We start from the raw sequence: 27,427 nt of genomic DNA on the forward strand, positions 1-27,427 counted from the left end.
CACTATTATACATGCTGACATGCCATTTCAAGCAGTCTGTTTGTCAAAGAAATTCATTTGTTTAGATTTTGGAGAGATAAATGTTTATCTCATAAGGTCTCAATCATAACCTAAATCCAAAATGTCTGTTTGAGTTGAATTTGTGCACACAGACAATGAAGAGTTTGGTCTTGAGGTGATAGGAAATTGTGATAGATGAGAAAGAGAAAATGACAAGATTTCAGGATGTAAGTGAAGTTTTCATTAGAACATTGACTACTGAGGAATCTTTGAATGAGTGAGACTTGGCTTTGGTAAACCAAATACTTTAGTATGAACACTGGCTACATTTCAAGAAATAAGTACACGAGAGAGAACAAGATTTCTCTCCTATTTCTCTCTCTCTGTCTCAGCAAAACTGAAGTATGAACTCTCCTTTCTGTACTTCAATTTGATATTTTTTAAATTGATGACAAAAAATCTCATCTCCTATAACATGCTCTTTATGTGAAAATACAATTGCAATCCGTTGAAAAAGCTGCTGTATAAGCCTACATCTTATAAACCATTTTTCATTTATTCTCAAAACTTTCTACAAGTGAAGTCAATATTATTATACTCTTTCTACAGACTGAGGGAAATTGAGGCAAAAAGCAGAGAAGTATATTACTCAGGATTACCCAAATTAGCCATTAGTTAAACTAGGATTGGAAATGGGATGACACTGAGTTCAAGAAAAACTAGAGTCAATCTAACCATTAAGTGAAATAAATTGTGTGGGGCATTTTAATGAAATGTTCAGAGATATCTTTGAAGATGCTGTGCATAGCTTAGCCTTCACTGAAGAATATATAGTATTCATTATATGGTATTCATTATATGGTCACACATACACACATAAGTATGTTTCTATACAATACACAATAACAGAATGTATATAATACACGTGTATTATATAGTATATTTTGATGTGGTTTACTTGGATTGAATGGTTGTTCATGCGGTACAGAATTTACATGTAGGTTCATCTAAGGAAAGGTTTACATTGTCTAGTTTACGTCTTAATGAGCCAGATAATCACCTAGTATAAATAAGCATAAATCTAGCAACATAAAAATCTCAGACCCCTTTCTCAGGTCTGACTGGAAGGGTAGCCAAAGCCTAAAGCTCAAAAATGGCTAACCTCACAGTATTTGTCTTTATCCAACATATCTTTATTCTACTGCTCTTTTGGTCATTGTGCAGATCATGAACTTGTCACTTGGAATCATAGCGAAGGTGCTGTCATAGACTGACTTATCTGCAGATCTGTACACATGCTCAGTTATTTGCTCAAGTTTCTTTCTGGATAATGTCTCATCTACAAAGGTAAAATTCATGTAGACTAACAACATTTTATCATAGAACAGTTTGGGTTAGAAGGGACCTTAAAGTTCATCTAATTCCACCCCCCTGGCCATGGGCAGAAACACCTCCCACTAGACCAGGTTGCTCAATATGGCCTTAAACACCACCAGAAATTGGGCATCCACAACTTCTTCGGGCATCCTGTTCCAGTACCTCACCACCCTCACAGTGAAGAATTTCTTTTTATACCTAATCTAAACCTACCCACATTTAGTTTTAGTCTAAAGCTCCCTTGTCCTATCACTGCACCTGCTGACAGAGTCCCTCTCCAGCTTTCCTGTAGGCCCCCTTTAGGTATTGGAAGGCCATTATAAGGTCTCCCTGGAGCCTTCTCTTCTCTGGACTGAACAACCCCAACTCCCTCAGCCTGTCTTCATTTTAGCCATTTTATGACAGTTCTTGCAGCATCCTTTTCTCTTGCTTGAATAAATGAAGTTTGTCCCCTTCCTATCCATGCAGAATGCTTTTGCAATGATAGTCTAATATTCAACTAGACTGATATTTGTCTATATAGCCCTTTCATTATCTTACAACTACTGCATTACACTTAAGTAATTTATTGTGGATTAACCCTGTTAAGCAGCTAAGTACCACACAGCCATTCACTCACTCACTTCCACTTTCCCCATCTGGATGGAGGGGATAGAACTGGAAAGGTACAAGTGTGAGCAGTTGTGGGTTGAGACACAGACAGTTTACTAGGTAAAGCAGAAGCTTCAAGTGCAAGCAAAGCAAAGCAAGGAATTTTTTCCCTACTTCCCATCATCAGGCAGGTGTTCAGCTACTTCCAGGAAAGCAGGGCTCATCATCCATAATGGTTTCTTAGGAAGACACATTACCTAATTCTAAACATCTTTGCCCTCCTTCTGCTTTCCTCAGCTGTTATTGCTGAGCATGATGCCATGTGGTATAAGGACATCCCTTTGGCTAGTCTGGGTCAGCTCCTGGCTGTGTCCCCTCCCAGCTTCCTGTGCACCCTCAGGTACCTCTCTGGCCGGGCAGCACAAGGAGCAAAACAGACTTTGGTCTGTGTGAGCGCTGCTCTGCAACAACTGAAACATCCCTGTGTCATCAACAGCTTTCACTAAAAATACAAACCACAGCACCATACCAGCTACTATGAAGAAATTTAACTCTATCCCAGCTAAAGCCAGGACCCCTGATATTTGGCTATATAGCCCTTTCACTGGCTTACCACTACTGCATTAGACAAAAGTAACTTATCTTCACATTCACAACATTTCGGACACTATCCCTAATCCTACAAGTCCTGGGAGGTCAAATTTTCATTGCCAGCTGGTTTATGCTACCAGCCTCCCTTACCCACTTGTTACATTTCCAAACAAACTAACTTTCCTCCATTTTGTCTTTTATGCTTGCAAGCAGCTCCCTTTAAAAAAGCTGCCTCATTTCAGCCTCCTCTTTTCTGTTCCTCTTCCAGCCTCATTAGAGATGCTTACAAAAAAATCTTTGACTGGATTTCAACCATGTTAGGTTGACTCCAGGCCACGCATGCCCACACTGTTCCACCAATACTCTCTACTCCTTTTTTTTTTTTTTTTTTCCTTTGTGCCTTACTGTTGCCTTCTGTCTAGATGTTTAACTGCTTTCCTGCAGAATCATGCTCTACTTTTGCACTACAGTGAGATCTGATTTTATGAGCAGAACCAGAGCTGGCTGGCTTTAGCTTTGTCAGCTCCAGGAAGTAAGCAAGATCTGAACACAGGTATTATACAGCTGCCATGTCGCCCTTCCCACCTTCAAACCTTATTAATGGAGGGAAACAAACAAACAAAACCAACCAAACAACAACAAAAAAGCACAAACAAACATTGGTGGACAAGTTTTAATTTCACCATGGCAATGTGCTGTATGTGAATGATTCTCAGGACTCATCTATGTCTGCATTACTTACAGGTGCTGAAGCAATGACAACAAAACATATCCCGTGCGGACCTTGTGTAGATGTTTTGTGGATGCAAGGAATGCAAGACTGGACTTTTGTCAAAATGAAGTTTATATACACGGTTCTAGAAAGAGCATCTCAAGGATTAGGCCATGGGTAATTAGTCCCATTAAAGTTACTTCCCAGAAGTGTATTAAGGTTATTTTTCTAATTGAACTGCGTGCTTTATTCTTGCATATGCTTAGTTGCATGACAACTGTGTTGCCAGAATAAGCAGCTCATAACAAAGGCTTACCTTCATCTATACATTTTGTAAATATCCTCCAGCAGATGTGACTTCTGTTATCTGCTCTAGGCTATTGTACATACTTTTCCAAACAAGCAAGTATACTACTCCCATTAATTTACAGATAACTGTCAGGGCTGGGAACTCCTACAACAGACCTTATTATAGATGTGTTTTATCAGTGCAGTTTAAATTAAAACAGCCACAAAAGCACTAGGATTATTCTACCTCTCTCTTCCACAAAAATACAAGCATGTTCTGAATCAAGATCAATAAAGACCCTGACTTAGAGGATTAATTTACATTAATGTACATTATGGGAAAATGATAGTCCTGCTTCTGCCTTGTTTAGGATAGCCATGAGTTAGTTCTATGCATCTTTTCAAGAAGGCAAAAAAATGCAACAGTTTTTGACAGATCATATCATAACATCACAGCACTTTTTCATCAAACTAAACTGCAAGTGTTGGTAACTTTCTAAGCAATGTGAAGTCTGCTGAAAAATTTCTAGGCTGTTGGGCCTACGCTGAAATTTCAACAGCTAACAAGAAAATGTATTGTCATGCAAAATCTCTCTCATAACAATTTAATCCAAAAGATTGTTGGAATCAGGAATGCTAGTGCTTTGCTTCAAAGCAGGAACAACAACAACAACAAAAAAAAATTAAAAAAATGGGGAGAGGAAAGGGAGAAAAGGAACAAAGAGATTTCTGTAACCGTTTCTTGAACAAAAATGTTTAATTCAGTCCTCTTTCCAGCAAAGAAAGATTAAAAGCTTCTGGAAGCTTCCTAAGCTCTCGGTCAAGTTCATGATACTGTTTTGTGCCCTGAAGAAAATTGTAGCCATTTGTTTAAGCAATGAAGTTTCCATCTGTTCTGTCTTGGTTTAAAGAAGCAGTATATTTTCAAAAACCTCAAGGCAATGTTTACTGAAAGTATAAAATGTCCCTGAAGTGACATCACAGAAGCAAAATAGATGGCAGGATTTTAAAACTCACAATCACAGAAAAACACAGCTATGGTTTCAACCACACACACATATGCATATTTGCATATATAGTTAAACACGGACAGAAGGAGCACTGTATTTGCTTTAAAAACGTTGTTAAATGACTGGTTTCAGCTGACATACCTGCCTAGCAGAGAATCCCTCTAAATAAAAGCATTTTTATTTTGTGTGACAAGCGAGATCTAAATAAAACATCAACTTACATGTACTTTATGAAATATTCAAATTCTGTGTTGCACTACATCTTTACTTAGCATATATGTAATGTGTTTTCAGGCAATTTTGGAACAATGTTAAAAGTCTCAAGATATATTCTAAAGAGGGTTAATTGAGGCTAATTTTATTTATACCATGTGCCATCTACAGAAGTGACAGTAGAAAGAATCTAAATGCAACCTTGTCAATACAAGACTTCAGATAGCAGATAACAAAACACCTGAGCAGCCTCCTGAGTTTTCAGAATGATTTGCTTGAAGTCAGTCTTCTTGAACTAACTTTGCTTCCATTATACCAAGAGTGATGTAAATTCTAATATCCTGCAGCAACAGATATACAAAAGCATCCAGCATATTACAAGGGATCCTTTAGGAGCTGCAGTTGAGGAATACACTGAGGGATCTGTCACATCCTGCTGAAGGCAGTGCATCAAGCTGCCTCATCTGCCAGTAGAAAACAATGGCCCTAGGTACTCTGGATGGAGAGACAGACTTTTTACTTGTTGACAGAAAAGTAATTTAATTAACTCAGGGCATAATTCAACCCATAAGATCATTACAGAGATACCTGAATATTAAGCTCCAGACACTGTTCTTGCATAATATGCCTAGGACAGCCAGTTTTTAACCATGACTATAATGACTAAATCATAAGTAATAGTTCTAATGTTAAATATAACATCAACAAAAATCACGAAGACGGAAAATCAGATTAAGTGGAACATTGCACAGGAGCCAGAAGAAAAGCTGAAGAGACCAAATAGGAAACTTAAATTCATACAACTTTTGAAGAGGAAGGTGTTCAGCTGCCTTGATAACAATCACAGGAGAAACATCTACTTCCCACAGCTCTTAATGGGAGTACCTATGTACTGCACTGGGGAGAAATTGGGGATAGGGAAGCTGGGTGTGTACACATATAACCCAGCGTCTAAAGTAGCCTGAAAAAAATGTGTGGTAACATCCACCACTGCATTTACCTCTCTTGTCAACCCACAACAATGTTTTCCTCCGTGCCTCTACTCCATCTTCTCCCTTCGCTCAGTCCTTCATCCTCACATCAGTTGTGGTTCTGGTTGCTCCTCCTGCTTCCTTCATGTGGGTCTCCATCCTGTGCTTCTTTGCAGGGTGTTGCTAGAAAGGAGTTAAGCTGTTTTGTTAGATGTTTTCTCTCTCTCCTTTTTTTTTTTTCCTTTTTTTTTTTTTTTCCTTTTTTTTTTTTAAGTTTATTTTATTCTTCTGTAAGAATAGGCTCATGGGAGCAGAAGTTGGAGCTCTTTCCACCTTTTGCAATAGCCCTCCTGGCTCTTTTGCTCCTGGGCAGGAGGTGGCAGGGAGCCAAACAGGCAGATGGAAATTCTCCAGAGGGAGAGCTGGAAATATGCAGTGACCCACTTGCTGTTTGCAAGCTGCATTGCCCAGTTTTATGGTCTGCCACAATCTAGACCATTTTAAGCAGTGAGAAGTACAGTTAGCATATACTTTGTATGCACTAGAGGGTATATACAGCACACATATAAAGCTGGCATGCTGCTTTCAGATTAGTCACTTTGCCAACAAGACTAAAAACTTACATTCATTCCCTAAATCTGGTGTATGTTTATTGTCAATTTATGCACCTGTGCATCTAAGTGTAAGCCTAGGTTTCTAGGCTTAGTGAGTGCACCATGTTGTATCATTACCCGGTTTCTCAATAACTGTAATTAGATAAACTAAAGAAAAATACTTGATTCAAAAATTTTTAACAAATGACTTTTTAAATCAAGACAGTGCAGCTTCAGTCCAAGTAACATTGAATGAGTTTGAAGAAAAATGGTAACTATGGAATTATATTACTGTTTAAACTTACCAGCAACTGTTCTGTTTCTGCAGTTCCTTTCTATTACAAATTTTCTGCCTAAAAAAAAAATAAAAAATAAAAATGTTAGTTATGTTAGCTTATTTAGGGATGTTTTGCATGTGCGAGGCATAGATATGATTTGTGGCAGTATATGAAGTGGCAGTAATGTTACAAAGACTATTGATTTTGGAATGTTTCCCATGCAACGCTTGGCAACATGTTTTCAGATGAAACACTTGATTTTACCAGTACAGAGGTCATAGTTCATACTGTGTTACAGCACCATAAATGAAAGACTTCAGTAAAGTTACATTAGATTTAACCCATACTAACCAAGATCAGAATCTGCAGAAGCTTATCTTTTTCTGTTCAGCAGTTAAAAATACAAATATTTAGTAGCTAAGGAAGTTTGTTATCCATCCACTGAGATGGTGACTGCATCTTGTAAGGTGTTTCTAGTACTAAGAGCAACAAAATATCAAAACTGAAGCCATTGTAATTTGAGATAACCCATCAATCATAATTTTCTTTGTATCCCACCCCTTAAAAATTCAACTTCCCAAACAGTAAGTCTGTCTATCACATATGCTTCCTACGGTTAAATAAAAGCTATTTATCATTAAAGCCTTCTGTGGCTTGTTGCTCTACCATATTTTATTTATTTATTTATTTTTATAGCTGTTGTTGAGCCATTGCTCTCATCCTCCCTACAACTGTGATACTACATGTCATTGTACAGCTATCTATGGCTCATTTTCCTGGGAAGTCCTGGGGTCTACAAGAAGACTCTGTCCTAGGACTAGTCCCATTCACTACTTCAATATGTTACTTATAGAGTGTGTGCACAACGTCTGTATGACTAACTTCTACTGATGTGTGTGATTATTCCTCCCCAGGTGCAAGACTCTACACTTGCTGTTTTTGAATCTCATCAGGTTCCTCTCTGCCCAGCTCTCCAGCCTGTCCAGGTCTCGCTGAATGGCAGCACAGCTTTCTGGTGTGTCAGTCACTCCTTCCAGCTTTGTATCATTGGCATATTTGTTGAGGGGGGGACTCTATTCCTTTGTCCAGGTCATTGATGAAGATATTGGACAATAAAAACAAATAGCAAAATATTATTGGAAATTAATCCATTTCATTCATCAAAGTCTACAAGATAAGTGATAAAGTCAATTCCTGGTGTAACTTTCCTGTGAGACGCACCAGCCCTGCAGCAGGACGGTATAAACCGAGTACTATCCTGTAACGTAGAGAAGACAGCTTAACCATGAGAAATCTACCAGAGTTCCTGGATAGTTTTTGAACAGAACTGAGGAAACATCTGGTATTTAATTAAGATTTAGCTCATGGTTAAAGACACCAAACTGGAAATTGTTTTAACACATTAAGATACTGCTGTAGAGACAGGAGGGGGGAATCCACTCCTCAGAACAGCACTGAGAAGGAATAGAAGACTTTGCATACCATTACAGCCTGTCCTTCCATTTTATGTCCTACCCAGACTGACCAAAGAAAGAAATCTCTTTGCTCCCCACATCCCTTCATTGCTCTTCCAAGGGAAGTCATGGTGACTGAACCTCATGAAGTTTCCATGATCTGAATTGTTGTGTAGACCTCTTAGTGCCAGGAGTTAGACTCGTTGATCTGTATGTGTCCCTTCCACCTCGGGATATTCTATGATTTCATGACTCTATGATACCAATTGGGCCTCCCAGAAGCATGAAGATGAGGCTCGTTTGGTGCTGTGCCAGTTTTTGCCATAAAAGTTAGAGGAAATGTTCCCTCAGTTTTACTGAAAAAAGGTGCAGATACTATTAATGCTTACACATTGAAATAAATGGTAAATATTTCACTGAAAGATTGTTTTTACGAAGAACTTATGATGTAAAAGGCCTTGTGTTAAATCATACATTAAAATAAAGCTTGCATACAGTTCCCATTTATTATGGTAAAATTGTGACAGATGGAAAAACATTATTTCATCAGAGATTACATTAATGCAATGTGTATTTTTTTCAGTGACAGTATGCTTGTACGCTTACTTGATGGATGGAAGGCATTTATTTATAGCTGGCACATAACTACACAACTATTTACATATCTAACTGCCATTGACATGTCAAAATACTATTGTGTTTTTCTATTGTGGTACAACTAGAACTTTCCCCGGACCTGGTAAAAAAATATAAAAAAATAATTAATAAAAAATAAATAAAAAAGTAAACTGATGCCCTTCATTTTACTTATAAGTCCCAATTGTTTCAAAGCCTCATGGATCTCATTGAAAGCCTGAGGAAGAAGCTCAGTCCTTATGCTATTGTAGAAGGGAAAGATCTATGTCAGTCCAGGTTGAAAGAGATTTCCATTGCCTAGGAAATAGCTCATAAGCAGTTCCCAGGCTTTAAGATAGCTATCCAACTCTGGCCAGAACTCCTCGGTGCTCTAGAATTACAGGCAAATAAAGAAACAGAAGTGTTAACAGCAAGGAATTAGCACTTTCAATGCTCCACCATCACCTCTCATAGCTGCTATCCATAGGGAGATAATTATTTAAACCAATGAACTTCATGACATTTTGGTCCTCACAGTGCTTAATCAACCTAAATTGCACCTGGAAAAAAAAAAAAAAAAGGGGGGGGGGGGGAGCTTTGGCCACTGAGCACACAGGACCCATTCCCACAGTAATTGAGAGGAGTGACACAGAACTACTACATCACTCTCACCTGACCAGTCCACACTTCTGAGCAGCTCTGAAGGTAGCTGTAGGTAAAAAATGCTGTACTGGCTTAATGTAATACAGATTCATAGATTCAGTCAAAGCAAGTGTTGACTTGACCTGGTAATTGGTGCATATCATTTAAGGAAAAAAGGCTCTTGGCAGGAAACAAGGAAGTGTTCTTCTAATCAATTACACTGTGTGTTCATCAAAAACACCAGGGGACTCAGCTGTACCCTTGGGGAGGGATTTCAAGTACCAAATTTTAGGTGACATTTTTAAATGGCAGATACAACAACTCACAAATTCTGTACTCTCTTATTTACATAAGTAATTGCTGTATAATTAATAACCTATTGAAAACCTTGGTCTTGCCAACATACTGCCACATATATGCAACCAATATTTTCAAACAGTTGGAAAACAAGCAGAAGCACTGCTCCTGGATGAGATTTGAGCTATTTCTCTCTGAGGTCAGAGTTTGCTCAGGTGTCAGCGCAAATTGTGGTAAATCTATGGATGGTATAGCCCTTTTCACCCCCCTTTCCTGGGCCAGGCAGGGGACATGGAAGGAAAACTTAGGAGGACAGGCAGTATCTGACTGTATGGAAAGCATATCACAGGCCAGCTGGGAAGCAAGATGAGGTGTAGGTGCACATCTATGACACAGGCCTGATTTACATTCAAAGGGAGCACCTCTGTCCATGCTCATCAGCTATTGTATCCACCCTCATCAGCTGTTATGGACAATGTCATGGGTCACTCCAGCTGACAACTCCAATTTTTGATATTCAGATCACAAATCCCTGTTTTTCCTTCCTCTTAACCAAAAGAATGATGGAACTCAAGGCAGGAGTCCTTTTGAAAATGTAGTGATGTCTTTCCATTTATTCTGCAAGTACAAGATATTTCTAAGCCATTCCTTAAAAAATACCCCAATACATATGAGAATAAAGGCACAGAAGATCACTAATGAGAGAAGTTGAAATACCCACACCCATAGCATCCCTTTAGTGTTGTGGGAACGTTCTCTAATGTACGATTTCCATGTTTTCTGCCATTTCACCTACTCTCCTTACATCCATCTTCTTTCTTTCTTTTTCTTTCTCTCTTTCTCTCTTTCTTTCTTTCTTTCTTTCTTTCTTTCTTTCTTTCTTTCTTTCTTTCTTTCTTTCTTTCTTTCTTTCTTTCTTTCTTTCTTTTCTTTCTTTCTTTCTTTCTTTCTTTCTTTCTTTCTTTCTTTCTTTCTTTCTTTCTTTCTTTCTTTCTTTCTCTTTCTTTCTTTCTTTCTTTCTTTCTTTCTTTCTTTCTTTCTTTCTTTCTTTCTTTCTTTCTTTCTTTCTTTCTTTCTTTCTTTTTCTTTCTTTATTTTCTTTCTTTCTTTCTTTCTTTCTTTCTTTCTTTCTTTCTTTCTTTCTTTCTTTCTTTCTTTCTTCCTTCCTTCCTTCCTTCCTTCCTTCCTTCCTTCCTTCCTTCTTCCTTCCTTCCTTCCTTCCTTCCTTTCTTCCTTCCTTCCTTTCTTCCTTTCTTTCTCTCTTCCTTCCTTCCTTCCTTCCTTCCTTCCTTCCTTCCTTCCTTCCTTCCTTCCTTCCTTCCTTCCTTCCTTCCTTCCTTCCTTCCTTCCTTCCTTCCTTCCTCTCTTTCTCTCTCTCTCTCTCTTTTTTTTCTTTTCTTTTCTTTTTTTTTTTTTTTTTTTTTTTTTTTTTTTTTGTGCTCCATAAAGGAATAAAGACTATAACATAACTCCTGAGAGGGGATTCTACTAATATTATTCTACTAATATTATTTTCAATATTATTTTCTGTCATTAGACCTCTACTGTCATTCTTCATATCAAGTATTTCCCCTGTTGATAAGTTTCAAGACGATTCTCATCTACTTCATTCTGTGAATCATCTCACAACTAAGTTACAAATACTCACTGATTTTAGTCTTCGGTTTTAATTTTCTCATTGCTCAGTGAGAGTAAGTGTTCAGATAAATGAGTTAGAAGGCACTTTACAAAACTTATGTTGCATTTTGTTCTGGCTTTTGTTCTCTTTCTTTTTAATATTGAGGGGAGGGTATTACTTGCTGCAAACTGGATTGTTTTTTAAAGGGTTCACCCCCACCTAGTTAGAAAGGTGTTTTGCATTTACTGTGGATGTTCTGCTCAGCTCTGTTAGAAAGTGAAACAAATGCATCAAATCTTTGAGTGATGTTGTCTTGGAGAAAGTAGGTGTCTACAAGCAGGCTTGTTTTGGAACATAAAACAGGGTTTGAATGAAGATCTTCTTTATTTGTGAGAGCTCACAAAATTAAGACAGTTAAACAACTGAATTTGCTCAACAATGAGCAAAGTCAGAAGATGTACCGGTCAGAAGTTCAGAAGATGATGAGAGAAAGGTTACAGCTGCAGACGTGACAGATACAGCTGAAAATTGAAAAAACAAACAGAAAATGCACTAGGTTGCCCTGACAGGAATTTAAGAAGGAAAACTCCTTCCTCCTATGTCTGGAAGAAGAGGCTTAGTGCTGTGAGAAGAGAGGCTGTTACCCCTATCTGTCAGTGTATCCAAAGAAACAGTCAGGTTGTGCAGACAAATAAACCAAACCACATAAAATAAATATGTATATAAATAAATAAATTTTATCATCGGCTTCTTCTAACAGGGAAAAAATGCCTCAAACGCTGAATACTAACGACACAGAAAAAGCAATTAATATATTTTATGAGGAACATAGGAAGCAAAAATAAACAGACATGACAAGTTATTCCCAGGGTGGTAGGACTTTTCTGTGGCTTTTGTCCACCAGCTGCCCTCCTTTTAGTTGCCTTTCACTGCTTTGCTAGCTTTGACCTGATTCAACACACACATGTGCTAGATGGCTTTCAGTACAGACACATTGACTAAGTGCTGCTAGGGAGGTTTAATCACATTAAATTGCACAGAAGCATGCTAGAGGAGGCACTGATTTGTGTGTCTCTCTTCTGCCCTCCTGCTGGTTTTCACAAAATGTGCAAGAGTTTATTTATAAATTGCTATGAGGTACAGGCAAGGATGATGCATCTACAATAGTGCATTTTGTGGAAAGGGGTATTTGTGCTCTCCCTAAACAGCCTCTCCCACTTCCACTGACTAAGGCAGAATTCCAGTGGCTAGATGTGCAATTGTGTGAGCTGGGAGTGTATTTGTTGTGTTCGTAAATGTGAGACATCTGTACCTGTCAAATGTGGTTGATGTTGGCTGACAGCTTCAGAAGTTATGGGGACTGTGGGAGAATTAATAGGAAGAGAGACTGTATCAGCTTCATTTCCTTAGGAACCAGGCAAAAATATTCCAACCCATTATCTCTTTATGAATTATTTCTGTAAAGACTGCCTTTACATGCTTTAAATATCTAAGCTACACAAGTAGAAAATTCACAGTGTGTAGACCAGTCCTAAATGTTTTGAGATGATGTTTTTATTTGCTTGAGAAACACAAGAAAGCACAGATAAATATAACATATTTTTGTACCTGCCTAAACCTAGCCAGTGTATTTCTCTATGTAGCTCACCAGGCCTGAGGTAAAGGAGGAATGTGATTCACAGCAGTGCTGCACTCACTCCAGATGCTGTGTCCTTGCAGGAAGAGGGGGCTTGAAAGGGGTCACCCCTGAGGCTGCATCCTCCAGCAGACCGTCCGTGAATGCCATCACATTTCATGAGATTGTCAGATTCCTTGCAGTGCAACAAGTTTGCAGTGAGTGCACTCTTCCCATGCCACAATTCCAGAGCATTTATGGCTTTAAACCTGAAGGAAATATCACTATTGCAAAGGGCCCGTAAGATGTAACTGGCTTTTAGCCAGTCAGTATATGCAGCTTTTGGTGTCTCTGTAGAGGTATGCTGTGCTTCTAATTAAACCTCTGGATTCCTTTTCTCTGCTATGACATGAACAAGCTTTGTGGCTTGAAGCAGGGGTTGATATTTTTGTAATGAGTTCTTCCAGACACTTGTGAGCCTTAGTTCAGCTCAATCAGGGAATATGTCAAATACAGGTTATCACTGATAAATGCAGACTGTTATTAATTTTGTACAATTAGCTTTACTAGAAATTTTTCTTTCTTTCTTTCTTTCTTTCTTTTTCTTTCTTTCTTTCTTTCTTTCTTTCTTTCTTTCTTTCTTTCTTTCTTTCTTTCTTTCTTTCTTTCTTTCTTTCTTTCTTTCTTTCTTCCTTCCTTCCTTCCTTCCTTCCTTCCTTCCTTCCTTCCTTCCTTCCTTCCTTCCTTCCTTCCTTCCTTCCTTCCTTCCTTCCTTCCTTCCTTTCTTTCTTTCTCTCTCTCTCTCTCTCTCTCTCTCTCTCTCTCTTCCTTCCTCCTCTCCTCTCCTCTCCTCTCCTCTCCTCTCCTCTCCTCTCCTCTCCTCTCCTCTCCTCTCCTCTCCTCTCCTCTCCTCTCCTCTCCTCTCCTCTCCTCTCCTCTCCTCTCCTCTCCTCTCCTCTCCTCTCCTCTCCTCTCCTCTCCTCTCCTCTCCTCTCCTCTCCTCTCCTCTCCTCTCCTCTCCTCTCCTCTCCTCTCCTCTTTTCTTTTTCTTTCTTTCCTTTTTCCTACTACTTTATTTTACCATTTCATTTAATATACAGTAGCGCAAATATAACCAAACCTGAAATTCATTGGCCTAGTTATAAATCTTCTTTTACAAATTCCTTTACATATGCAATATTATAATAATGTTTGGAACTTGGGTGATTCCTTATATTAAAAGCTGGCAGATAGGTAATACCAATTTTAAAACAGAAAATAGATGTATAAAGATTCAATGGTGAAAATGAGACACTGGGAAAAGATGGCTAATGAACACTCACAAGTATGTTTAGTGATTAGTCTCTGCCGAACAATTATAGCAATTATTCTTTAATTATTATTATTATTATTTTTTTTTCCTGCGCAGAATTAACACTGTCTCTTTGAAATAGATATTTCAGAAGCATCCAGAGCCAGTGTGATACCCATCCCTTGGAGCAGGGGTATCACAGTGAAGAGCTCAGCATAATGCCAGCTACAGCCCTTTATGGGCTGAGCAGCTCAGCTCTTTTTGGGGCTGTCCTTTGACTTTTCACTATGTGCAAATACTGTTTCATTAACAGCACATATTTATCCTGTCTTACTGGGGCCAGTGAAGCTTATGTTATCCCTTTCAGGAGTATTCACATAAACAGAGTCTGATTTTTTTTTTTTGTACAAATAGCCCCAGTGATAGAAATAAACATATTTCAATGGTGAGGTTTATTGGCCATAGGGACAGTCCTCTGCTCTTCAATGTCTACAGGTTATGATTAGATCTCTTTCCATGGCATGTTGTCTCTCAAAATAAATTCAAAGACCTGAAGGAAAATATTAGTGGTGGTTCCTAAGCAAACACTATTTACCACGGCAGAGTAATAATCCCCAATAATCTTTAAATTTCAGAACTGCTACAAATTCTTTTTGAATTGAAACAAGGGACTATTCTTAAATGTCCATATTCTGCTCCAGGCAGTTTGACAAAGGTAATGATGTTTCAAGTAATTTTCTGAATTTTTGCTCTTAGTCTTTGTGTTTGAATGTATGGCATACCACTGCATAATTAACATGAAATTTTGATATTTTAAATTCAAGTATCCCACACTAATCCTCCTCTTAAACTAGCTTAACAATCCTAAAAGGAATTTTTGGCATTAAGAATTAAACATGTAACATAAATATTAAATCTTTACGATTTCTGTCAAAATTTTAAACTGGTCTTAAACCAGATAGAAACTATTTATTAGTTTATTTATTTATTTTAAATAATCTTTTAAAATAGTTTAAGAATCACAGGAGGAACACTAATATTTAATATTTAAATAAAAAATCTTAATATTTAAATGTTGAAATATATTTCCTATTGTTAAGGATAAAAAATAGAGCTGTACTAAAATAAAATAAAAAAGTAACATATAAAGAAATGAATAGCCCCTATTCTAAATAGCCCACTGTAGCTGAATTTTTATTTTAATAATAATAATAATAAGCATTAAAATGATATTGCACATAAGTGTATTAACTTGCAGTTAAATTTTAAATCCTTATTAATTGTTTTTGGAATCTTTTTACTTTGTAACTTTGAGCTTTTTATTAGCTGTGTTTACAGCCTCTCCTTAAATTGAAAACTACCCAAAATATCTCACTAGGAAAGCAAATTATTCGGCAGCAGCAGTAGCACAGAGAAATGCTGTCTTAGATTTTAATTTTTTGTGATTATTTATTAAGTTTCTGATATTTGGATTTAGCTACGTAATACAGAAAAAGTAATTTGAATTAATCCTTATTTCTCCTTCATTTATTTATTTATTTATTGGTTGGTTGGTTATTTTCTTTGCTTGTTTGTTTGGTTGTTTTCTGACCCTATCTGCTATGCTAATCAAAATATGTTTGGATTTGCAGAACTTTTGCTAGACAATGCCATCAGAAGGAGATTTATCATGAGAGAACCAGCCTGTCATTATTTCTTTCTTTCCCTCATTGATGGACATTTTCCGAAGTATATGACCCTCTTTTTTTTCATGTCTTCTAGCTCATGAGCAGATCAGCCAAAATGCACAGGTACAAAAAATCCAACAAAGATATTCTAAAATAATATGCTTGCAAGCATATGAATGAAGCTCTTGTATTTTGTCAGTTTTTGTTGATTTCAAAAAATTCATCAGAAGGCCTCACTGTGGCTGTGTGTGTGAAAACAAAGATCTATAATATACCTTTATTACATAGTTTGCCATTTGTGTTGTTAAATTCCTCAGAATTCTTTGGTGTAAGTACATTTCAGTGCACTACACAATACATCACGGGTAGTGTCGTAGTGTATTCAGATATTCTCCTGTTCTGCAGCACCAAATGTTGAAGATGCTCCCATTGAAATTAATGGAAACTCCCCATGTATGAAGCCCTGACAGGAGGTGGCTTTAAAGGAGCCAAGTGTCACTTTCAGCATCACTGTGCTTCTCTGGTGGAACCCTGCAAGCTACCCTTGGTTCTGGCAGTCTCTGATGTTGGTGAAGATAGATGGTGCAGGTTCAGAGCAAAGTTCCAGCAGAGACCCCCTTTCTGCAGGGGACATTGACCCTGCGACAGCTCCAGCCTGGACATTGGTTGGTGGGTCCCAGATTTCCTCCAGTGGACCTTCCATGCCTAAGCTATCCCGCTAGCAGAAAGCTGCTCAGAGATATAGGGTGTGGAGTCTCTTTCTCACCACCTTCAGACCAATAGATAATGATCATACTGAAAAGAAGCCTTCTTGGTTGTTTGTGCGAATGGTGTTCTCTGGATTATTCTGCAAATGCCTTTCTTTAATGTGGAAGATGGAATAATTTCTCAATATTTTCTGACCAGGAGAAAAATGCAGTGTACTCACCTAAGAGTGATCCTAGCTCTTATTGTTTACAACTGATTGCCCGGAAAGAAAATGACTGAAATAAAACAAGTTATTTCACATGCAGAGAAGAAAAGATGACAATATATAATAATGGAAAAATAATAATAATAAAAGAAGCAACTGCAAATACATAGTTAATACGCCCAATAAAGTTAGCATAGTAAGGGAAAAGAATGCAACCCTTTGATCTTTTAATAGATAGACTTTGTGTTCAGAGAAATTTGAATAGTTAAAAGATAATATTTCCTAATTAGCTCTTTCTTTAGCACTTGTTAAGAAGATCTAAGATTTCCGTTTTAGGGAATATAACCCAGTGAGATTCACATGGCTGATAACCCTCACTGTGTTACTTGATTGCCTTCTGCCCTTGAGTGATGCTGCAGTGAAGTCTGTGCATTCTGCTCCCACTTGGAAGCCAAACCTCACAGATGCCAGAGAAAATTCTCAGTGATGTTTCTTTTTTCTTAGAAGAACTTTTTTAATGGAATATTTTGCCTCAGCAAGTAAACAAGATTTAAAGCAAAGGCTGGCAAATGGGAATCATGCTGTTGGTAACAACAGAATAGTCATGCATGTGCTAAGCAGGGAACATGCCACATTCTTCCTGAATTGTTCCCACTTGGCTTGAATTGTCCTATGAGGAAATGGTCTGTACAGTCAGAAAAAGACCCTGGGTTAGAGTTTTGAAAACATTTTTTCTCCTATTATTTTTCTCATATTATTTCTTCCTCTAGACAAGCAAGTCACTGTTCCATGATAGTTTTGAAAACAAATGAAAAATGGTTGCACATATTATTTAGCAGACATATTTCTGCCACCTTTATAGTAAATCTCATTTTTGTGCTCACTTATATATACGGAAAGGAAATCAGTAGTCTTACCTAAAAAATGTTTTAGAAAGCAGTAGTGCATGGCATCCTCTACTGCAGGTATTGAGCCTAAGCTAGGCGTTCAGGGTAATTCTGTGCATCAGAGTGGATCTTTGCAGAAACTCCTCTCCATTCCACCCTCATCCAGAGGGCCTGTCACTCTCTGCTGAATATAAAGGGAACTCAACCTGCCAGCTTAGACCAGATGCCTAACTTCTAGGTAGCTAAAGTTAAGTGAGATAGTCCCACGGATAGTAGGTGGAATAAATATGTCTGAGATATAGATGCTGAAGTTCTACAGCGAGGTAGAAGCAAGTAGAGTGGGCTTGTGTAGGCAAGTATATCATTTATTCCAGATGGTGTTTTGCTTCACTAAAAGCTGCAGACTCTCTTAAAGACTCTTCTGTGTCCCTCAACATAGAATCTGAACAATTTGTAACTGATGTATTTGTAAAATTTGTGAGACATCACTAGCAGAAGAATGTATGGTCAATGTCATGAAGTACTTGTCTTGGCAGGGAAGAAGATGAAGGAGGAGAAATTGGTGTGGCTGCATTAATAGTGAGAGAACTCAGAAACAGCAAGCTGCAGCACAGGAACGCAGCTGGGGAGCCCCTGAAGGAAGCAGTTAACTGTACTAACTGGCCACAAATGCAGCTGCGTCTGGGGCCAGCTGATACTCAAGAACAACCTCTAGTGAACACACGGGATGTTCTGGAGAAAAATCCAAGTGTTTTGAACACAGACTTTCTGTAGAAATCATTTCATCAACGCCTACAATAATTTGACTCAAAAGTGTGCATTTGTAGAAGGTGCCTGGGGAGCTTTTTAATTTGTTTTTCTCTTTAGACAAAATTCTTTACCCAAAACCTTAAACAAGGAGTTTAAGAAGGCAGAAACAGAACTAGAATATGCATGCACATGGATACACACACACACACAAACATTTGTCCAGACGATGTGATGTGCCTAAGTCTAGGTATGCCCAAACATGATTCCAAAACACAGTGTGCAGAAAAATCATCTGGTTTGGAAATAATCTCAAATGCAAATTGACTGAATTCCCCTAGACAGCCTTAGCTATAACAAGAACTTATCAGGCTGTGACATGAATATTTCTGCTGAAATCAGAGGTGCTTGCTGACCTGTATGTTATAAGTCGCTTCACTTCTTTCACTTCTTTTGCTTCAGTTTCTTTGCCCATTCTTTTTTTTTTTTTTTTTTTTCTTAGACCCTTAGACTCCAGATTAACCCTTGGATTAGACTTTATCTTGGCCATTTATACTAGTATTAGCATAATAGAAAATATAAGTAATAAAACAATTTAATTTATGTGTGAAATTATGTAATTGCAAACCTACACAATCCAACTACTTTAGATTTTGTTAATTATTAAAATGTGAATAGAACTTTAATTATCACATCTTTTTTTGGAAAGAATCAACAGTAGAGATTCCTACTCTTATTTCTGGCAAATAAGGAATGAATATGACTTCACTTCCTTACCCCCAAAAGCACAATGTGAAGAATACTCTCTGCAGTGTGATGTTCCTAATAAGTTGCATGTGTCTTCTGGCTGCCTTTATCAATGTGACTGTTGAAAACACTGGGTTATGTCCTTTTCCTGGCTCATCCAAAAGGAAGCAAAACAGAACATTAAAGGTCCATGGTGCTGTAGTGTGGTTTTATTTTTCATAGGAATTGTATATCATGTACCACTGTGAAGAGATATTGCTCTGTTCCTTAAAAAAAAAAAAAAAAAAAAAGCAGGGATGACTCCATTGTATGACTAATAGCAGAGTTCTGAGGAGATACTTCAAACTCAATTTATAAAAGCTTTGCTCAAAAGGTGGCATAAAAGTTGAAAAAGATAAAAGAACCAGTATTTTAAATGGAAATAAAAAAAGAGGTGCCTTTGATACGTATAAAAGAATAACAGCAATTTCTGAAACACAATAATTCTAACCAAGCAAATGTAGTTTAATGGCTATTGATAATAACAGATAGCATGCAGCTATGGAGCTAGTCATATTAAATTGATCAAAATAACTCCCTAACAGTCACTTCTGTGTGTGATAACCAGAAGGTAAATAAAGTAGAGATGAAGATTTGAATAAGGTTAAAGAAAAAGAGGAGACAAAATAACATTAATGATGAAGTAAAAAAAAAAAAAAAAAAAAAAAAAAACTAAATATGATAAGAAGGGTTGTTTTGTCCCTGTTTTACATATTGGCCTTTTGAGTGAGTAAAATTAAAAAAAAAAAAAAAAAAAATAATGCAGTAATAACATTTGGTAGCCTTACCTTATAGATAAGCTGTGGAGATTCATTAAGCAATTTTCCTATGGTAGATGAAGATTGAAAATACTGTGCAAGCACAAATTTTATACCACTGATAAAGCAGCTCAAATAAAACTACTATATCCAAGAAGAAATAAAAGCCACATGACATTACAGAAAAGGGCAAGGTGAGATTTAAGAAAAAAAAATGGGAAAAGAGGAAAAGCAGATTACAAGGTTTAAATAAAGAAAAAAAAAAAAAAAGAGCTTTAAGCAGAATATAAATAAAAAAAAATAGTCACATACACAAAAAATATAAGGAAGGAAAAAAGGAAGAGGTACTAATGTCACAGTCTGAGATTTATTCACTGAACTGAAGTGTCCCAGTCAGGATCCTAAGCTGGAATCCAGTCAGCCAAGTTTGCAGCCTTAAATTATCAGTCACCCACTGAAGCAGTCCTTCTGAAATAAATGAGCAAGCTGTCTAACTGTGAAAAGACAGGAGTAAATGCCTCTTCTAGAGGAAGAGCCAATCTGCCAAGGTCCATTTAAAATTTCAGCTGAAGTTTCATGCTTGAGGTGGGGGGCTGCTTTCTCTCATAGTTTCCTAATTTAGCATGTCAATGAAGTGTCTGTAGCCTAAAGGCTTCAAGTCTGCAGCCTGAAATTAAATAATGTAGTTACTTTCCTCTTAAATAATTAAATTAACAAACTGTGCAGGTGCAGTGTGCAAACAAAATATTACAGTTTTCCACAGTGTTAGTGCCCTGCTTCCAGGAAAATGAAATCATGCCATGTGAGTATGTGAGTGGTTTTGTTGCCAGTGTATGAAGTCCAGCATGAGATAAAGTAGTACTAGGATGTTATTAAAGATTTTTGGTCCTAGTCATTGTGGTCCACATCTTAAACAACACTGACTAAATAATACAAGAGCTAAAGAGGTATGGTGCTTGCATTTCTACATTCTCGCAAAACAGAAGGCAAAGTGACATGACAAAGTGACGCGCTGGGTGGATGAGGGAAAGGCTGTGGATGTGGTCTACCTTGACTTCAGCAAGGCTTTTGACACCATCTCCCACAGCATTCTCCTCAAGAAACTGGCTGCTCTTGGCTTGGACTGGCGCACGCTTCGTTGGGTTAGAAACTGGCTGGATAGCCGGGCCCAAAGAGTTGTGGTGAATGGAGTCAAGTCCAGTTGGAGGCCAGTCACTAGTGGCGTCCCCCAGGGCTCGGTGCTGGGGCCGGTCCTCTTTAATATCTTCATCAATGATCTGGACGAGGGCATTGAGTGCAGCCTCAGTAAGTTTGCAGATGACACCAAGTTAAGTGCGTGTGTCGATCTGCTCGAGGGTAGAAAAGCTCTGCAGGAGGATCTGGATAGGCTGCACCGATGGGCTGAGGTCAGCTGCATGAAGTTCAACAAGGCCAAGTGCCGGGTCCTGCACCTGGGGCGCAATAACCCCAAGCAGAGCTACAGGTTGGGAGATGAGTGGTTGGAGAGCTGCCAGGCAGAGAAGGACCTGGGAGTGATGGTGGAGACAGTCGGCTGAATATGAGTCAGCAGTGTGCTCAGGTGGCCAAAAAGGCCAACGGCATCCTGGCTTGTATCAGAAACAGTGTGACCAGCAGGGCTAGGGAAGTGATCGTCCCCCTGTACTCGGCTCTGGTGAGGCCGCACCTCGAGTACTGTGTTCAGTTTTGGGCCCCTTGCTACAAGAAGGACATCGAGGTGCTTGAGCGGGTCCAGAGAAGCTGGTGAGGGGCCTGGAGAACAAGTCCTACGAGGAGTGGCTGAAGGAGCTGGGCTTGTTCAGCCTGGAGAAGAGGAGGCTCAGGGGTGACCTTATCGCTCTCTACAGATACCTTAAAGGAGGCTGTAGTGAGGTGGGGGTTGGTCTGTTCTCCCACGTGCCTGGTGCAAGGACGAGGGGGAATGGGCTTAAGTTGCGCCAGGGGAGTTTTAGGTTAGATGTTAGGAAGAACTTCTTTACTGAAAGGGTTGTTAGGCACTGGAACAGGCTGCCCAGGGAGGTGGTGGAGTCACCATCCCTGGAAGTCTTTAAAAGACGTTTATATGTGGAGCTTAGGGATATGGTTTAGTGGGGACTGTTAGTGTTAGGTTAGAGGTTGGACTCGATGATCTTGAGGTCTCTTCCAACCTAGAAATTCTGTGATTCTGTGATTCTGTGAAAGGGAGAATTTTGCTAGCTGTCTATTAATAATCTGAACTGCCGTGCATCACCAAAGGAGGGACTTCTGCCTGTATAAAGTAAAAATCTGCTTGAACTCAGATCCAGCAGTGAGGGGACATGGAAGAAAACTGTGTGAACCAGCACAACATCCTCTGCAACTCTGCAGACCAAAACATAGAGGTTGTGTAATGAATGTACTTGTACTCCAAGTAAAACAGAGCACAAAAGATTAAGCCTTCATGGGTTTCCTCATTTCCAAATAATTACTTATTTTCTTAAATTGATTTATCTTAGTATGGACTCATGTTGGCAAGTCCTTATTAAATCCCTGTGTATGTTAGCTAAATCTCCACAGACAACAGAACTCTTCTGTTTGACTGTTTCTGCAGCATGTTCCCATAAAAAGAATGCATGAGATTGTTAATGTGACAGTCCTTCGAGGCAAAGTCTATTTCATCAGTTGAGAAGAAATCTTTGTGGAATACTACTAGAAGAGATGAATGCATTTCAATTTTACGAGACTTTCATTATGAAAGGAATTTGAATAATTTAATTTGAAAGTATGTTCTCAAGTGATTTTTTTAAATAGTTTTTAATTTTTTTTTTGCTTTTTAGTGTTGATTGTGCCCTGTGAGAAGTCTGAAAATAATTTTTCCCTATAGACTTTTTTCCCATATGACAAATTTTATTTATTTTCCTCCTGTTGTTTCAATGCAGTTGAAGTGATTATGATGACTTTTATTTAATCACAGTATCTCAAACTTATGTGTATAGCACCTTATGTTGCCAAAATTCATTTTCTCTGACAACAGCCAAACTAAAAGCATCATTTTAGTGATAGCTGGTTGCCATGACTCCTACAGCAGAATCATGAAAAAAATTATGTCTCCAATGTTTACACAAATAGTGCCTACTATTAGTATTGCTTTATGCTAAAGGAGGTAAGAGAGGAGTTTGTCCCCCTTGTAACCATCTGGAAACACCATATTTAATAGCTTTGGCTTAACATGACAGCAGTAGATTTCTGGCTGTACTATAGCACTAACACATTCAGTGAGGAACAGATAATGTGATATTATTGTGCTTTTCATGTCAATGAAGCCCAAGGTTTACTCAGGATCATCCAGCAGCCAATGCTCTGCAATGATGAATGTTGAAAAAGAGATTATTCGCCCCAGTTCAGTCTCTGAGGAATCTGTGCAACAGTTGCTGAGACTGATTTTATATTGTAACATATTCAACAACAATATTTGCTGTTGCTCTTTTTCCTTTTCCTTCCCTTTTCTCCATCCACCTCCCCTTTCCCATTTCCATTTCCCTTAATTTTCTTGGTAAGGGATTTATATTTCATGTTGGATATGTGTTTTCATCTGCTCCAGAGTGATGAGATGAGCTAAACCTCTTCTGTTGAGTCCCAGTGAAGGAATTGCTGATGTTTTTTGAGAGCCCAAAGAAAGAGACTATGCAACTTCTGAATGTTACAGTGCTGCTTTGTTAGTTTAGCAGTCTATGGAACAAGTAGTTTAATGTCTGAGAAAAAAAAAAAAAAGAAAAAAAAAAGAAAAAAAAAGAAAAAAAAAAGAAAAAAAAAAAAAGGGAGTCTTGACAGATAGACCAGTTATAAGAACTCAAACTTCATCCACAAACTGGCATCTGGGAAGCCAGTAAAATAGAAATTATTGCAGCAACAATTCCACCTAATACTTAGATGTGCTGGATTAACGATTCCTCACTCAATGAATACTTGAAATGGACATCAGACCTAATAATTTTCTCAGTCTGCACAAAGAGTATAGATTAAATTTTGGGTGCTGTGAAACTCTGAAAAGTCACACCTGTAGGTTGCTTCATACCACCACACTGCTCTCTCACTTCCTTCCTCAGAAGGCCAGTAAGAAAAAATGATGAAAAACGGCTCAAGAGTTGAGATAAGGACAAAGAGAACACTCGCCAGTAATTGTCATGGGCACACCAGACTCAGTGTAGCAAGATTAATGTAATTTATTGGTTATTTCTAACAGACTAGAGCAGTGAGAATTAAAAGTGAATTAAACACACCTCTCCTCCCCACCCCTCCCGAGCAGCACAGGGGAATGGGGGCTGCAGTCAGTCCATGACTTTCCATCCCTGCTGCTCCTTCACAGTCCCTCTCTGCCCTTGCTCCCCGTGGGGTCTCTCCCACGGGATGCCATCCTTTCCAAACTGAGCCAGTGGGGGCTGCCCACAGGCTGCAGCTCTTCAAGAACTGCTCCCACATGGCTCCGTCCCAAGGGGTCCATCCCCCAGGAGCAAACTGCTCCAGCACGGGTCCCCCACGGGTGGGTGGCAGCTCCCCCCAGACCTCCTGCTCCTGCGTGGGCTCCTCTCCACGGGCTGCAGCTCCGGCCCGGGGCCTGCTCCTGCGGGGGCTCTCCATGGGCCGCAGCCTCCTCCAGGCCACATCCACCTGCTCCACCGGGGGCTCCTCCACCCATGGGGGGGCTGCAGCGTGGAGATCTGCTCCATGTGGGACCCATGGGCTGCAGGGGGACAGCCTGCTCCACCAGGGGCCTCTCCAGGGGCTGCAGGGAAACTTGTGCTGCCTTGTGCCTGGAGAACCTCCTCTGCCCTCCTGCTGCATTGACCTTGGGGGCTGCAGGGCTGCTGCTCTCTCAGCTCTCACCCCTCTCTCCCAGCTGCTGTAGCACTGCAGATTTCCCCTTCCTTCAGTCTGCTCTCCCAAAGGCCCACCCAACATCACTCATGGCTCAGCTCTGGCCAGCAGTGGGTCGCTTTTGGAGCCAGCTGGAGTTGGCTCTGATCTGATCTAAGGCAGCTGCTGGGCTGTGCTCACAGGGACCACCCCTGCAAAAAAGGCAGAGGCCACTCTGCCTTTGTAGGAGTGGCCTTTGTAGAGGCCACTCCTACAAAAATCTTGTCATGTAATCCCAATACAAGAGGTTTTAAAAGTGAGTTGGATTTTGGAAAATTCATGTCACTCAATAATAACTGAAATCCACTTCCACATTTTAAAACAAATTTGTCTTAAAAAAAAAAAGTCTTTTTTCCTCATATAACTCACAAGTATGTGCATAAGTTTTTTCAAGGAACCCATTTCTTCTTTATAGGCAAAAACAGATGAGACAGATCTTTAATTAATTATTTTAATGCATTCAGTAGATCTCACACTATTAGAGCCATTAGAGCAATGTAAATAACATAGGAGTTTATCGTTAATTACAATGTACTTCAGATCTCGGGACCCAGGAGCATGAGACTTCCACTTTTTAACAACATTCGATCAGAGGTGTATTTGTGGTTTGAAAACATTTCCATCCCAGCTTACTTTGATTTAATAAATTTATACATTTATGCAATGTGCCATAGAATGACACGAAGATGTGTTAATCCACACAGTCTGTTCCAAGTCTCTTAATTATTCAATTTTTTTGTTAATGTCTGAAATCTGCATAAATTTATCTTGCAGTATAAAACTACAACATTTGGTAATGCCCTTAGAATTTCTTCTGATCTATAAATGTTTTCAGCTAGAAGAAACCTTGGCAATCTCTTTCTTTAAATCTTTAAAATGAGCTTCATTAAAATGAAAGTTTTCAAGTATTTATATCCTGCAGGTTTCCTTTTTGCAACATCCATAGCTCTTAGGACAATGCTTTATATTCAGATCTGTGCCCGTGGGTTTTGGTTTGCGAATGTTGTAACCTTGATTACCCCATTATGGTCTCAGTGATAGACCTTTTTGCCCTAAGAGAAATTATGTTGTGGAAATGGCTCAGAAGTATACAGAATGATTGCTAAGGCTGATGAAGTATAACACCAAAATCCCACAAGCCAAGGCTTTTTACTAGAGGCTCTCATGCCTTGGAGAGAGCAACAAAGAAGACAGTGCATTAAGCAGTTTTGCCAGCTTCCCAGAAACTTTCCCTTAGAGACTTAGAAGCCATTTTACTTTAGGTACAAGAAGTCAGTTTTCCAGTTGTCAGTACCCTCATCTATGCTATTTGATTTACTCCTGAGCCTATTACCTCTTTCTTTCTTCATACTTGAACGTAAATTTAAAATAAATATAATAGTTATATATATATATATATATATATATATAAAGAGTGGGAAAGAAAAAGAAAGAACTAAGCACAGATGTGTTGCTTACCCTCCCAAACTGTATCTAATAGCTTTGCATTCTTGGCTTTATATTCTCCTGGTTTCTTATGTCAAACTCATCCTCCAATACCAGCAACTCCTACATATACAATTGTGTCCCATAGGAGATAATCAGTTTGTCAAGTTTCTCCCTTGTCTAAGTATATGTTGGATTTCTTACCTTTGACTGCAATATCCATAAGACAAGAAGGTAAAAGCCAATGGCTATAGTAGTAATTTCGAAGATGATTTTGACTTAAAGCCTACAAAATTTCAGCCCGCTTAAGTGGGAGTTTTACAAAAAGACAGAAGTGGGGATTACAAAAATAGTTCTGACAATCTTTTTTTTTTTTTTTTTTTTTTTTTTTTTTTCTTTCTCATGGTTTCTGCATTATACCTGTGTTTTTCTGTGGATTTACATTCTCTTCTCTGGCGACTTGCAGCCGTAGAAGGAGAAGAGTCCACTTGATGTCTTCCTTCCTTCCAGTACAGTTCCTAACCTCCATTTTTGCCATTCTGGGACATCACTCTTAAGTGTGGAAAGAAAGAAACAATACTATGAAGAACACAAAGCCCTTCACTTCTTTGTATATTGCAATTACTTTGTTCCGTGTTTTTCCCCTTCCCTTTCTTCCACGTGTCCTATATCTCTTCTTACCGTTAGATTTGATCCTGGCAAAAGAAGCAACAGAAAAAAAATACTAATAAAAATAAAAAATGAAGTGACTTCTGCCACCTTCTGCTGCTGTGAAATAATTGTCTACAGGAAGGAAAGAGGAAAAAAATGCCTGCAAGGGAATTTATTGGTAAGGGAGTCTTCCTGAACCTTTCTTCTACTTTAGACAAAAAAAAAACTTTTACCCATAAAGGTGCCAGCTCTCCACTCTAGGTTTATGGAGCCCAAAATCAAAAGGTTTTAAGGAGATAGAAATTATGATTTATTTTTATTTTTTATTTTTTATTGGAATTATTCTTCTCTCACTGAAATAGGCCAACTCATTCCTGACTGGATGTACTGTGACACTTGCAGATTTGAAGAACTTCTAAAATCACTTTCCCAAGAGTAAGCCAACATCAAGGCAACATGTTTTCAAGTCAGTTACAGTATCAAAAAGTTTCCCAACAAGACTCTGTTAATGGTGTTTTCCAGATGGGATGAAATTCCTTGAAATCTC

General features: G+C 38.6%; 2 long non-coding RNA genes across 2 annotated transcripts in view; one reads left to right on the forward strand and one right to left on the reverse strand.

The window, feature by feature from the left end:
* LOC137850074 (uncharacterized) overlaps positions 1 to 7,020 on the reverse strand; it is a 37,860-nt gene extending 30,840 nt beyond the window's left edge. The window contains exons 1-2 of the long non-coding RNA XR_011092240.1: positions 6,652 to 7,020; positions 5,783 to 5,936 (exon numbers count right to left, since the gene is read on the reverse strand). This is a non-coding gene — a long non-coding RNA (uncharacterized lncRNA). The remainder of the gene's footprint in view (positions 1 to 5,782; positions 5,937 to 6,651) is intronic.
* The window catches only part of LOC137850073 (uncharacterized), a 35,384-nt gene extending 26,573 nt beyond the window's left edge, over positions 1 to 8,811 (forward strand). Inside the window, exons 2-3 of the long non-coding RNA XR_011092239.1 lie at positions 3,304 to 3,448; positions 7,539 to 8,811. This is a non-coding gene — a long non-coding RNA (uncharacterized lncRNA). The remainder of the gene's footprint in view (positions 1 to 3,303; positions 3,449 to 7,538) is intronic.
* The last annotated feature ends 18,616 nt before the right edge of the window (positions 8,812 to 27,427 follow it).

This window comes from Anas acuta, chromosome 1 (genome assembly GCF_963932015.1).
Source record: "Anas acuta chromosome 1, bAnaAcu1.1, whole genome shotgun sequence".
NCBI classification, from domain to species: Eukaryota; Metazoa; Chordata; class Aves; order Anseriformes; family Anatidae; genus Anas; species Anas acuta.